Below are 15,039 nucleotides of genomic sequence, written 5' to 3' on the forward strand. Positions count from 1 at the left end.
GCAACTATAATCTATACTGCTCCAAAGTGGCTAATTGCTATACCAGAGATTTTTCAAATCAGTTTTCCTACCTCAGTTACGACGAAATTTGTCTCAACATGCATTGGTCAGTAAGTACAAGTTTCTGACAAAGCCCAAAGATGTAGAATTACGCATCTAACACTCCTACCAAGGTTGGTGGACGATTTTCACCATCTGTACTTGATATATTTGTGTTGTTAAACACAGTTAACTCATAAGAGATATTAATTCCGAATAAATATCATAGTTAAGTTTTTTCATGATGTCTTTACATTCAGTATTATATACAAGTGCCTATCTTAATTTAATACCGTCGCACGTAACTGATGAATTATTGTTTTTTTTTATAATCATCTGTTTATTCTGTCGAATAAACACTTGTGGGTATTATGTCAAATTTTGAACATGTCCACATGAGCATCAGCGCAATCACACACAAACACACACACTCCCCCTCTCACACACACACACACTCTCCCCACACATCCTCTCCCCACACACACTCTCCCCACACACACTCTCCCCACACACACTCTCCCCACACACACTCTCCCCCCACACATACTCTCCCACACACACACACACACTCTCCCCCCACACACGTACACGTACACGCATGAACAAAAGGTGAAGCCCTTGGAGCCCAAATGAAAATGTCGATTATCACATCTCTACGGAAAACATTACATATGTAATCAGTATCTGATAAAAATGTCACCGAAGTACTAACTCCCAATGCAGTATGACGTTGTTGCTAAAACATACCATTCGGAAAAATCTCCTTCTTAATAAATTAGTAAATAAACATCAACACAAGGAACATTGGTAGATCATTCCGCTGATGTGAATATGTCTTTGAAAATCAAAGAGAAAGAGGATAGCTACGGACAATTACTTTAAAACCTTCAGCTTTATACCCAGGCTCTAAATTCACATTTATACCAATAATAATTGGTGCACATAGTTTTCTGAATAAATGCCTAATATCAAGATGGAAAGACAAATACCGCGTCCATTACTAAACAGTTTGTGAGCAGAAAAGTAAAAATATGCAAGGCATTGCTTAAGTTCAGAGTTTGACATTTGTTTTTATGTATCATTTTTGTAACCTAACATTCTTACCTACGACCATGCAGCTTTATATCTTTGCTAGAAGTTAACGCTTTTCTTCCAGGAATTGTTCAAATAAATACAATTAGAAGAGAACATATGTATATATATATATATATATATATATATATATATATATATATATATATATATATATATATATATATGTATGTATGTATGTGTACACGCTCACACACACACCCTTATATATAAAAGACTTATTATATATATATATAGGTATGTTTGATAAATGCCAATGCACGAAAATCTCCGAATTAGAGTCACTCCCTAACTTCGTCTAAATATGAATAAATGAATAAATAAATAAATATATGTGTGTATGTATGTTTTTATATCCACGTATATGTGCGTATGTGTGTGTAAATTTGCATATGCTGTATTTTGTATTCTTAAACTATCTGTTTTTATATAACTTAATTCAGTTTTGTAACTCCATATTTGACATCTTTATTCTATATCTGAAATAACTCTAATAACATAGTCTTTATCGTCGTCGTCGTCGTCATCATCATCATCATCATCATCATCATCATCATCATCATCAACATCATCATCATAATATTATAACATACAACACAATTTTGATTCCTCCTCATATCATAAAGCAAAAGTAGGTTGTGTTGGTAAGACGAAATCACATTTTAAAGGAGATCATTACAATTTAAAGTCGTCTCTTCGTTCATGGATGAAGAAGCGAAGAAAATAGCGTCTTGCTGCTTGAATGAGGTTGTAGTAGGTGATGAGAAGTTGAACGTTTGTAAGAGTACAAATAAAAGCATGCTGCTTTTTTCCCCGCATCTCCCATTTGCAACAGTAAAATCAGCAGCAACGTTTGCTGCATAACACCTTATCCAACTATGTTCCCTGTCTAATGTTTGCTAGTTTAATTGTATCTGATTATCTCAACAAGCGAACTGAGACTTAAAACCAATCGATGCATTCATTTCGCTTTTCTTGCAGTCTCTACTCGTCTCAACTACACTACTTTGCATTGTTAAATATATTTTATTCGGTTCTTCCTTTTACGATTATATCTCAATGAAGTACTTTTCATTCTCGAATTCTCTCACTTTTAGCAAATCTACAATAAGAACTCTACCGCTATTCATATAGACAAACTCATTCAGTCATTTGACCTTCACACCACCTGCAGCTTTCTCTTGAACTGAATTGTTTTGCTTCTCGTGATTCGTATTACCTGCAGGAGTTGAACTATTGCTGATATTGTAAAAAATGCTTCCTGCTGCTGTTACTTGAAACTATACCAAACTTTGTTAACCTGCTAATAGTCAGATTAATTCTGATTTCTTTACTCAATGTACAAAGATTAATGTTTTCACATGCCGATTTCTAGATAATGTATGGTTTGGTTTAATTGTTTAGAATCTCTACTTGAGTGCGCTTCTTTTGCAATAAATATTCGTTCGTTCAAAAAACTCTTTACTTGTCCTCAAATTATCGAATAGCAAAAGAAGTCAAACTGTATGTATATTGCAGCACAAATTCCTTATAAATGTGCCACCACAAATTTTTAGTTAGACTATAGAAAAGAAAAAGCGCTCGCAACATTTTATAGACTAAGAAAACCGATACAGTTGATATTCAATTCAAATTTCCCTAGGGGACAACGTAGGTAGAAGGACATTTATGTGTCACACTTATGGATAGTACCGATTGGGAAACATGTTTGGCGTATGAAGAGCTACATGGGCTTTAGGAATGTATTGTGTACGGTTAGACAGAAGTGGAATGTAACCAAGTAGTAGTAGTAGTAGTAGTAGTAGTAGTAGTAGTAGTAGGAGGAGGAGGAGGAGGAGGAGGAGGAGGAGGAGGAGGAACATCAGCAGCAGCAGCAGCAGCAGCAGGAGGAGAAGGTGCAGGAGGAGCAGGAGCAGGAGGAGCAGGAGGAGCAGGATAAGGAGGAGCAGGAGCAGGAGGAGCAGGAGGAGCAGGATAAGGAGGAGCAGGAGCAGGAGCAGGAGGAGAAGGAGCAGGAGCAGGTGCAGGAGGAGCAGGAGGAGCAGGAAGAGCAGGAGGAGCAAGAGCAGGAGCAGGAGGAGCAGGAGCAGGAGGAGCAGGAGCAGGAGCAGGAGGTGCAGGGGAAGGAGGAGCAGGAAGAGCAGGAGGAGCAAGAGCAGGAGGAGCAAGAGCAGGAGCAGGAGGAGCAGGAGCAGGAGGAGGAGGAGCAGGAGCAGGAGGTGCAGGGGAAGGAGGAGCAGGGGCAGGAGGAGCAGGGGCAGGAGGAGCAGGGGCAGGAGGAGCAGGAGGAGCAGGAGAAGGCAGATGTTGTAATATGAATTATTGGTCTGAGTTCTCTCGCCAGTAAAATGAATGACACTGTTGGATGTTGTCTAGGATGTTTGTGCATGCATCAGAGATGCAAGCTACGGTAAAATATGGGTTGCACTCGAGCTTTTTAGAGAATCAACAATACATTAGAGCTGAAATTCTAATTCTTAAAATACTAATTCTTAAACTGAATCTGTGCATGAGATTATCGGGGATTGCCTAGCCTAGAAATTATAAAGACATCGAGAGTTTACGGAATATGTTGCTCCTGAGTAGAGAAATTGTAATACGATATTGTTATCTTGATGTATGTGATGAATGATTGTAAAATTCATGGTTGTGTTCCAGACAGTTAAGTTTTAAAGTTTCTGTTCATGTAGCGTTGGGCATGACGTGTGTCAAGGCAAAATAGTCAAAATGGTGATAAAAATCATTTAGCTAAGAATATAGAGCATTATAAGCTTTAGCAAGTGGGTTGTTCATGTAAAGAAAAGGAGAATGTATGAGCTATTTTCGACGCTTGAGAAGCATCACAATTTATAAAATATTTAGTTAGGCTGAGACATATCAGCGCACGTTTCAAAAATACAGTAAGTTTTTGTTACAAGTAAAGAGATATGGTAACATACATAAGCGAGCATCGTAACTAAAAGAATTTCAAGCCTGACAAAACCGAATGTATTACTGGGTCCAAGTACATAAAATTGCATCATACTTCTCAAGGCCACGAGGTCAGAGGTACGTAACGTACGAAAACCGTACTAGTGGTCACATATAAGGAAGAGAGTCTCACTTTAATGGAGGATGTTATCACTTACGCACGTTCTCGCAACTTTTCTGATTTCGGAAGTCCAGCGACCTGGCAATGGTTTCTGGTTTGGTTAGTGAACTTGTCCTTCTTAGAAATGGCAAACGCCGTCATGTTTTGTAGATTTGGGATAAAACTCTACAGAAAGAGAAATCCGGAAGAGTTAAGGATAGAAGTTAGTTCCGGAGTACCTTGTTTAAGAGAAAGAGAAGATGCACTTTCAGGCGTGGTCGGTTTGCCTGCAAGAAGTAACCAGAAGTGTGTTCACATTCGGTGACGTATCTACGATGTAGTCAGATGTAATTGGGTGTATGAGCTTTGTAATGTATGTTCATCAGGGACTGGAACACAAACGAACAAAAGAAAGGTGGTAACTTCACCAGCAAAAGTGTTACAGTTTATTTTTTTAAAGTTAGTATACGACGCGGTGGAGGCGCAATGGCCCAGTGGCTAGGGCAGCGGACTCACGGTCATAGGATCGCGGTTTCGATTCGCAGACTGGGCGTTGTGAGTGTTTATTGAGCGAAAACACCTAAAGCTCCATGAGGCTCCGGCAGGGGATGGTGGTGAACCCTGCTGTACTCTTTCACCACAACTTTCTCTCGCTCTTACTTCCTGTTTCTGTTGTGCCTGTAATTCAAAGGGTCAGCCTTGTCACACTGTATCACGCTGAATATCCCCGAGAACTACGTTAAGGGTACACGTGTCTGTGGAGTGCTCAGCCACTTGCACGTTAATTTCACGAGCAGGCTGTTCCGATGATCGGATCAACTGGAACCCTCGACGTCGTAAGCGACGGACCCGATTGGAAAATTTGGATCACTAGAAAGTTAGTAGCCAATGTTATTATTAAATTGTTAGTTATTCAGATGTTTCGAAAATTTTGAACTTGTGTCATTTAATCTGATGTTATAAAAGAAAGTTGTTTTTGAGAACCGCAAACAAACCTTTTGCTTTTGTCTTGGTCGCTTTGTCAGGTACTTATTTCCAAATCTCAACAGTATTGACTTTATTCTCCAGTGATTCTCCAGTGATTAGTTTTAGTTTGAATCCATTTACTTGCATTTGTTTCAGTAATATTCCTGAGAAAACTGTTGACTTTCCAAGCTATTATTTCCTCTCTCCTAGAATTCAGAATCGAATAAATCAGAATCTGATATATCAAAACCGCAAGGTGATGGCATAGATTCGCATGAAATCCTCGAAATCGACTACAATAAAGAATATCGCACATAAATGTTTGTAAAACCAGTAGAGGTCAGCAACTGTTTAATTATATTAGTTACAGTCTTGTGCTGATCACGTGATGGAAATGTAAGAACCTAGCATTATTCTGCTTTTAAATAACTGTTCACAGAGCAGAAAATGCAATTTTTTCTAGTTTTCTTTTTTCTCGCCTATTATTTTATGCTGTAGCTTTCAGCTCTCAACGAATTGAACTACAAATATGAACAAACAAAAAAAAATGTTAATTCATCATCTTATAGAATGAAACCCATTATGGAAATTTATTGGAGCCTTAATTTACAATAAATCTACTGAATTGTTCTAAGTTTCCATTAATTGTCTAAATTCTGAACGTATTGCTGAAGTCAGAAGATAGAATTATCGATTAGACAATTTTGTATATCATACAAAGTATATCAGCAGCTAATCAAAAATTATCATTAGATGTGCTACATACAACATATGGCTAAATGCACTGCAGATGAATGTAGCTTATATCTAAGAGAAATACTGTCAGAATGTATAAACTGTGTAATAGCTTCCGTTACACAGAGAGCAGATTCAATGTCTATTTTCATTGTATAAAGCAGAATAGAAATATTTCCAGGAATTCAGAATAGCCATATAACAAATTGCGAATAATCTTTTCACTGGGAAAACATTAGAAACTGAAAGGAAGAATTATATTGCATACAAAATGTTATATATTACAAAACAATTTATTGTGTTAGGCGCGTTTATTTTAAAATTATAAAAGCGATTCCTTTTCAGTGTGTTATGATAAATTTTCATGACAATAACTGTACAAAGTTTGTGACTGCTATATATCTCGACCTGATTGCGGATTTTAAAAAATATATAGTAAATATAAAGAGAAATCATATCCTGTTTATACCAAGACTAAAACTATTATCGTTAACTTTCTAGAATGCTCGATTTTCTCTACAGGGAATTATAGAAAAAAAGTTCGCTATAACTGATTTAGAGGAGAAAGGCTAACGTTTCTAATCCGTAGGAGCTCTAATATTACTAGGATAAAGAAAGGAAACGATGTTTAATGTTCCAGTAGCAGCTTAAAACTCAGATCAGAGAAATATTCTGAACCCTTACACCACAGTTTTCTCAGACACGTACTAAAAAGTTAAAAGTCACGTACTAAAAAGTCACGTACTAAAAAGTCACGTACTAAAAAGTCCCTAGGACTATTTCCGCGTCGATTTCGTTGTCTGAATTTAACAGTCAGGGTTTAGTTCGAGCTGAGTCTATGGGAGAAAATATTTGTCAAAGATTCTCTAGTGTAGGATAGAACTAAGGGGCCATGGTTGCAAAGCAACTTTCATAACCACTTTGCCTTGAGTGTTGTTATAGCTTCTAAAATAATTTCAATGCCACAAACATAGTGAGAGAGAGTCGAGTAAATTTATCCCAGAACTGACTGGTAATATAACAGCTGTAATTTGAACATAAAATGATGTAATTAACCAAACATTTTTTTTTAAATACTACGATGTATTTCCTGTACCCCTTCTGTCAACAAGCAATTTCGGAATAAGACAGACAGATAGGCAGGCAGGCAATCAGACAGACGGACAGAGAGACAGACAGGCAGACAGACAGACAGACAGACAGACAGACAGACAGACAGGTGGCAGGCAAGCAGACAGACAGACAGACAGACAGACAGATAGATAGATAGATAGATAGATAGATAGATAGATAGATAGATAGATAGATAGATAGATAGGCTGACACGCTCACAGTTTTCACTAAGTTTTAATCTAGAAACATGTTACAATATTTTTATTTAACATTCTCATTTTCTAAAACTTATGACTCAAGTTAATCAAGAATGAATAGAATTTTATTATGAAGTTCAAATAGTTCAATAATAATCAATAACATTTATTTGAATTAATTTTGATTTAAAAATAACATTCACACGAAAATTATTAATACTGAAAGTAATCTACATATTATCTCCCTTAACTTATACAGTAACTCTGCTCCAATATCAATATTAGCGCGGTTGGATGGTACTGAGCTTCTAGATATGAAGTCACCTGAGTTCATTTATTTCTTGAAAGCAAGGATAGCCAACACGATGAGGATCAGAGCTGTTGTTGACTGAAGTTGTTACCGATGAGTATGAGTTTTAATGGAAGAGTGGAAGAATGGAAGTGTGGGAGGTGAGAGACAGTGAGATTGTATCTACATAATATATATACGAAAAGTTCCTGGGTTTAAGGGTATCACGAAAGCCTGGCTGGAGGCCCAACCATCGGAATTCTTTTAACATTGTAATGTTGTCATGTTCATGCAGAAAAAGGGCTTAACCCTCAAGGGCAGTTATGCTGACATAGTTGCTATATTAAAGAATAACGATTGAGCTTTATCAATAGTACAAAAGTGTGCAGCTGAAATTTAAAAAAGCATTGATCGTGTTCACCATATGGTGATGGCTGACAGGTGATTGACCATGTAGTGGTTATAAGACTACAGCAGCAGTAGCATGACGTCATAGTCGTGTTGGCTGCCTTTTGTTTATAAATGTCTTACGCTTTTGTGTTGGTCAATTTTATTATCCATACATTGTTTCTAATATTCGTGAAGTTATTTTTCCACCCAGAAAGATTCTTAGAATCGAGTTTACAGCAGTTATATAAACTCTGATTTTTTTGGAAAATTATTTAGTGCCACTCGGTTGCCACTCGGGAGCTCGTCACTCATTCTGGCAATGCTACTTTTCATTGTTAATCCTTCATGACATTATGTCATGTTTTTCTCAATCTTTTTAGAGTAGTTTTGAGGAACTAGCTAAGAAAAATTTTCCTGTCGTCATTCTCCCGACAGATTCTTTTAAAACATGTTTTTCTTCATTATTATAAGTACTGGATTTTTTCCTATCGTTATTATGTTGTGATAGATTCACTGTATATATTTTTACTTTCTGTAAATATATGACTGATGTTAAATCCAGTCCATCTTCTTTTGATATTACCTGTAAGAACTTTCATCGTATGACTATAAGGAAAAATGAAGTGGTTAAAGATTTATTTGCATGCATCTTTATGATGAAGTTATACTCAAACCTTTGTCAACAGGAGAAAATACAGTTAACCCAGTATGAACTGGACTTCTTAATTTCATTTTCACAGATATCTTCACTTTGCTATCAAAAACACATCTTCTCATCCTATTCAAACTGCCTTATAACCTGCTAGTGAAATGTCATTATCTTCAACATACATGTTGAACGCCACTACGATATTATATTACATCTAGCGTTCTGAATACACCTCTAACTTCTTCTCGCAACTAGGTCATTAAGACACAGCAAATTTTACTTATATATATATATATATATATATATATATATATATATATATATATATATATATATATATATATATATATATATATATATATATATATATATATATATATATATATATATACGTCGTCTGACACTTGATCAAAATCTCACTAGGCTGATCGCATCACAGGAAAATCTGACATTGTTTAAGGCAGATTTAGCTGGTTTCTGTGGCTGTTTTCTAACATTCGATGAGAGTTGGATCTGTCACTCTGAGACGGAGAGAAAGAGACAAGCCATGCACTGGAAATACTCCTACTCACCTACCCCATAGAAGACTAAGGTTGCTTCATCTGCAACAGAGGGGATGGTTTCAGTTTTGGAGATGCAACAGGCATTTCGTTTATTGACTGTCTTCAAATGACCCTAACCATCAAGGGAGAGAACTATGCCAACTTGCTGAGGCTATTAAGACTATTAAGACTAAACGCTCAGGGAAACTGACGAAATGGAGTTTTGTTTTATTAGGATAATTCTCTAACACACTAGTCTTTACTTTTAATGGCTGCTGTGCATGACTGTGGCTTTGAACTGGTTCATCACCTTCCCTATTCTACTGATTTGTCCCCATCTGGTTATCATCTCTTCTCTAATATGAAAACACACTTGGTAGTGAATCAGTTTCACAGTGCCAATGACGTCATATTTGTTGTCGATGATTTTTCTAGAACAATAGGATGAACGATTCTTCCTTCATGGGATCCAAGGACTGCAATACTGATGGATGAAGTGTGTTGACCGCAAAGCGGACTATTTTTAAAGCTAAATTTCATATGATCACATTCTTTAAAATTATCTTCATCATATGAACTTTTCAGCCGACTCTCATCGCGATACATATAAATACATGTGCACATATACATGTACACACACACACAACTATATATATATATATATATATATATATATATATATATATATATATATATATATATATATATATATATATATATATATATATACATATTTGTTTTGCAAGATTTTTTATGTGAAATCGTGTGTTGAAACAGATGTTGTTGTACTTGGGGATGGTCATGACCATCCCCAAGTACAACAACATATATATATATATATATACTCTTTTACTCTTTTACTTGTTTCAGTCATTTGACTGTGGCCGTGCTGGAGCACCGCCTTTAGTCGAGTAAATCGACCCCTGGACTTATTCTTTGGATGCCTAGTACTTATTCTATCGGTCTCTTTTTGCCGAACCGCTAAGTTACGGGGACGTAAACACACCACCATCGGTTGTCAAGCGATGTTGGGGGGGACAAACACAGACACACATACACACAAACATATATATATATATATATATATATATATGACAGGCTTCTTTCAGTTTCCGTCTACCAAATGCACTCACAAGGCTTTGGTCGGCCCGAGCTATAGTAGAAGACACTTGCCCAAGGTGCCACGCAGTGGGACTGAACCCAGAACCATGTGGTTGGTAAGCAAGCTACTTACCACACAGCCACTATATATATATATATATATATATATATATATATATATATATATATATATATATATATATATATATATATATATATATATATATATATATATATATATATATATATATATATATATATATATATATATATATATATATATATATATATATATATATATATATATATATATATATATATATATATATATATGTATATATATACAGTTGCATTATGAAAATGTCTTTCTGCCAACAAGATCATACGTACTGCTAATAATAGTTCGCTCTTCCTGATTATTCTGTTCACTGCATAGCTGGTCTTCTTTCAATCGTCGTGCTGCTGTTGATGGTAGTGTTGACAGTAATTTAATGTTGATGTGTGCCAGTATATATCTACAATAATCATGTATTTATTGTCATCAACTACTATTTGTGTATGAATCCTGTATGTGTATTCGCTATGGTGTTCTTGTTTTTGTTGATTTTGTTTCTATAATTTATTGTTCTGCAAACTTGTCAGCTTTAAGATTGTCCTGGCAGTAGTAGATAATGAGTAGGTGTAGGTATACATAAAGGTTTGGATGTGTTTTATTTTATGGTTTAGAGTTTATCCAATTTCATTCTTGTTATCGTCATTATCCATCTATGTCTCTATCGCTAGGTTTGTGTGCGCGCGCCAATCTGTCTATCCGGTTTTCAACGTGTTAGGTATCTTACACTTCACACACACACACACACACACACACACACACACACACACACACAGGTATATGTGCGTATATATCTGTAAGTACAACTGAACAGAGAAAAAATTTGTTTTGAAATCAGGACGTCTCTGCTTCGAGCTCATAGCATGTAATTTTAGGTTAGTGATACATTCCATAATGCTGGCTGAACGAAACTCTAGTTGAAAACCGTGTAGATGCTAAGTAGATGGATTCTACTAGTAATTTAAAAGTCCGTCCTTGCCTAACTCTTCTTCACGCTGATTTTTGCCCGCCGACTATGTTAAGAGTACATGTGTCTTCGAAATACCCACCCACATATATAGCACTTACTTAGAGTCAGAGTAACTCAGGAAGTGTTTCTATGTTCCATTGGTCGAACTGGCCAGTGGTACAAATAGGAGCGGACCTTGGAGTAGTTACGATATCTTTGAAATATCTTAACTTCTAAAGACAAGTTCACTGAAGTTACCTCCAAGTGGACTCCCAAACGCTTTTCTGGCACTTTAGCCTCCTTTGTTAGGAAATACTAAAGAGGATAACCCGAGCAGATTCTCAAGACATAGCTTTATCTTGAAACAATGGATATTAGTGAATGAATTACGCTTTGCACCGGCCAGCCTCAATAAATGCAATGAGCGCTAAGCAGTGATGAGGAATAAACGAACTTAGTCAAAATACGTTAGTGATATACTTCGTATTCTAAAAGGTAAATTCACTGCAGTTACGGTGGAGAAAAGATTCTCACTTATAACAAAAAGTTTAAAAACACAATATCTACTCAGTGTTTAGAGGATTCCCAGACGCGTTTGTGGCTTTTTAGCCTTCCTCAGTAGGACATACTAGAGAGAAATAACTCGAGCAGGTTCTAAAGTCGTAGCTTTATCTTAAAACAATGAATATCATTGACTGGGTTGCACTCAAAGACTGCAAACAAACTTACAACTCCTTGTAACAAGCAAATGCGAACTAAAATGCATAACAATGGGAGTTGAAGTATAAATATTAAAAAAAAAACAATTGAATATTATTTAGAGAATTATGTTTAACCAATTCATGCTGGAACTCATTAAAGTTTTACATGTGTTTCGCCAATGAAACACTCTTCATGTTGGTCTGGGATAAGATGCCACTTTGTAGTAAGTTTGTTATTGACCAAACTCTTTCTCTCCACAGGTCAGTTTCCTCGTATTGAGGCCATTCACTGAGAAGGATAGTTCTGTTGTATCATGAGCCTACTCTGAAATTGCTCACCTTGAAACGTCTGATGATGGAATTTAAGACATCTGAATTTTTTTATGGTTTGGTTTTTGAATGCTACATGTTCTGTTGATTTCAGTCAGCCGCAGTATATGTTACTGCTCCATTTCGATAGATATACATGAATTAATATTTCTAGTTTCCGAAAAATAAATTTGCAGGATTAAAATTGTGTACCGACAAATGTTCAGAGAAAGGTCGATGGAAATTTGTTAAATAAAATGAAGTAGAAATGGAAGAAATGAAAGAACTGCAATCATAAATTCTATTGAAAATCTTCGTTTACTTGCAAAATTTGACAGTAACTATGTTACTACAATGAACTAACTATTACATGTGAATCTTTATGTCCATACATTTTTTTACTTGAACTTTTATTTCGCATGGTTTTTCTTTTAACTGAATTAGGATTCATGTGCAGTAAAAATCATATTTTCATTCAAATTATGTTAGAAAGATATACAAGATAGAAAGCTGGCAAAGCAAGCGCAGAAGTGAAGAAACGCTATATTCTGAAAAACAATCAAAGTTCCAGTTGATACGATCAAACGAATTGCCTAGCTTCTGTGCAGTGCAGCCATTTGCTCCTGAAATTAACGTGCAAGTGGCTGAGAACTCTACAGACACACGTACTCTTAACGTTGTCCTCAGGGAGATTCAGTGAGACACAGAATGTGAAAAGGCTGGACCTTCGAGTTTCAGGTAGAACTAATTTTTGTCAACTGAGTGGATTGGAGCAACGAGAAATAAAGTGTCTTGCTCAATGACACAATGTACAGTCTGGAATTGAACTCAGGACCTTGCGATCGTGGGTCGAATACACTAACCACAAAGCCATGCGTTTTCACAAGTATGTATGTACAAAATCTGCTCCTCTCCGCCTGTTCGACTGTAGGTTTTGGTTTGCATCATAATGAATCTATGTGTATATGCTGGTCTTTATGCGTGTGTTTACATATGCATATATTTGTAAGAATGTGAATACATGAATATTATTTTCAGTGTTTGCTTCTGATTATGCGTATATAGGTTTGCGTATATATTTTTGCACAGTTATGTATATTCAAGTGTTCATGTATGTATGTGTGTGTGCGCATGAGCAGGAGCATGTGCGCGCACGAACGTGTGTATGTATTCATATGTATGTATACATACGTGTATATGTGTATAACCAGAAATGTGATAACCAGAAATGTGAAGCCTTTGTAAATTTTCTCCTGATGAAAAAGTGTTGCCTTTGGATTTCCTTATTGGATGTGAAGCAGCATCCTTTGAAACGATCGTAGAGATAGGCTTGAATGCATTCTGTTCTGGTTATCTTACACTTTATTTGTTATATTTATATTTTTGTATTTATATATATCTATATTTATATTATTTTAACTCCATTGCCTTAAATTTTTAGTCGCCTTTATTATGCATTAATTTATTCCATATATTTTTCTTCATTCGATTTCACTTTTAGATTTTATCACCTTTTATTCGTGTATATATGTATATTTCATACTGTTGGTTTTTACCGTTGGGTGCCCTATTGTTTTAATGTACATTTATATTCAATTCTTGATAATTTGAGGATATAAATCTGTTCCGACAGATTGAAGCGTTTATTCATTATACCTTTCAATTTATTTCTCCTTTCGCCTCGGTGTCACCGGAGCAGTTCCAGCTGCAGTCCTATTTCTATTTTTGTTCTTTGGTTGAACGAAATTGTTTTTCAGTTTCATGAAGTTATAAAATTATCCTCTAATACATATGAGTATATATACGCACGCATACATGTATGTATGTATGTATGTATGTATGTATGTATGTATGTATGAAAGCGATCGAGCAACTTCAGATTCCTACGGTGTACCGTCCATGTTCCACAAGAATGCAGTAAAAATGTTTGAAACATACTCAGCATACTCAACTTTCAAAAGCGTTGTCTTCCGTTGGCTGTGAAACGTGAAACTGTATTATACTTTCAAAGACTTAGTATGCCCAAAATCTGAAATACCATGAAAATCAAATAGTTAAATTATTATTCCATCTTAACATTATTCTGAAATACATTTATAATACAGTTTTGCAGATGTGCGCATATGTATATGTATGTATACATACATACACACACAAACGCACCCATATATATATATATATATATATATATGCATACATTAGATACCTTGTATTAAATTTCTCCTTAATTCGTTTACGCGCTAGCTACTAGATACAATCTAATATAGGTTTTATCCTTATATTTTATACACTCACACACACACACATATATCTACATATATATAGATGTGCATATCATATACATATATGTATATCTACATATATATGCATATATATATATATATATATATATATGCATATATATATATATATATATATATATATATATATATATATATATATATATATATATATATATATATATATATACATATATATATATATACATACATATATATATATTGTTGTATTTGAGTATGGTCATGTTGCCGGTTTAGCCAATACAAACACACGCACGATATATTTGGTGTTAATTTGCTTCAGCTTTATATTACACTAGCAGAAATACCCGGCTTTGCCCGGGTTAAAGAGAATAATGAAATCTAAAAACGCTGTCTAGACTACGCAACCCTCAACTGTTAGTAGCTACGATACCATATTTCTACATTAATAACTCTCCAATCCATGCCAGCATGGAACATAGACATTAAGTGGAATGCCAGTCTCTCATCTAGGAGGGCCTTGA

The 15,039-nt window shown here is 35.4% G+C and overlaps 1 long non-coding RNA gene across 1 annotated transcript in view; it reads right to left on the reverse strand.

Annotated features, from left to right (window-relative positions):
* Positions 1–13,683: 13,683 nt before the first annotated feature.
* Positions 13,684–15,039, reverse strand: part of LOC149137151 (uncharacterized) — a 7,304-nt gene continuing 5,948 nt past the window's right edge. The window contains exon 2 of the long non-coding RNA XR_016240667.1: positions 13,684–14,283. This is a non-coding gene — a long non-coding RNA (uncharacterized LOC149137151). The remainder of the gene's footprint in view (positions 14,284–15,039) is intronic.

Source organism: Octopus bimaculoides, chromosome 2, assembly GCF_046866305.1.
Source record: "Octopus bimaculoides isolate indiv1 chromosome 2, ASM4686630v1, whole genome shotgun sequence".
Classification (NCBI taxonomy): Eukaryota; Metazoa; Mollusca; class Cephalopoda; order Octopoda; family Octopodidae; genus Octopus; species Octopus bimaculoides.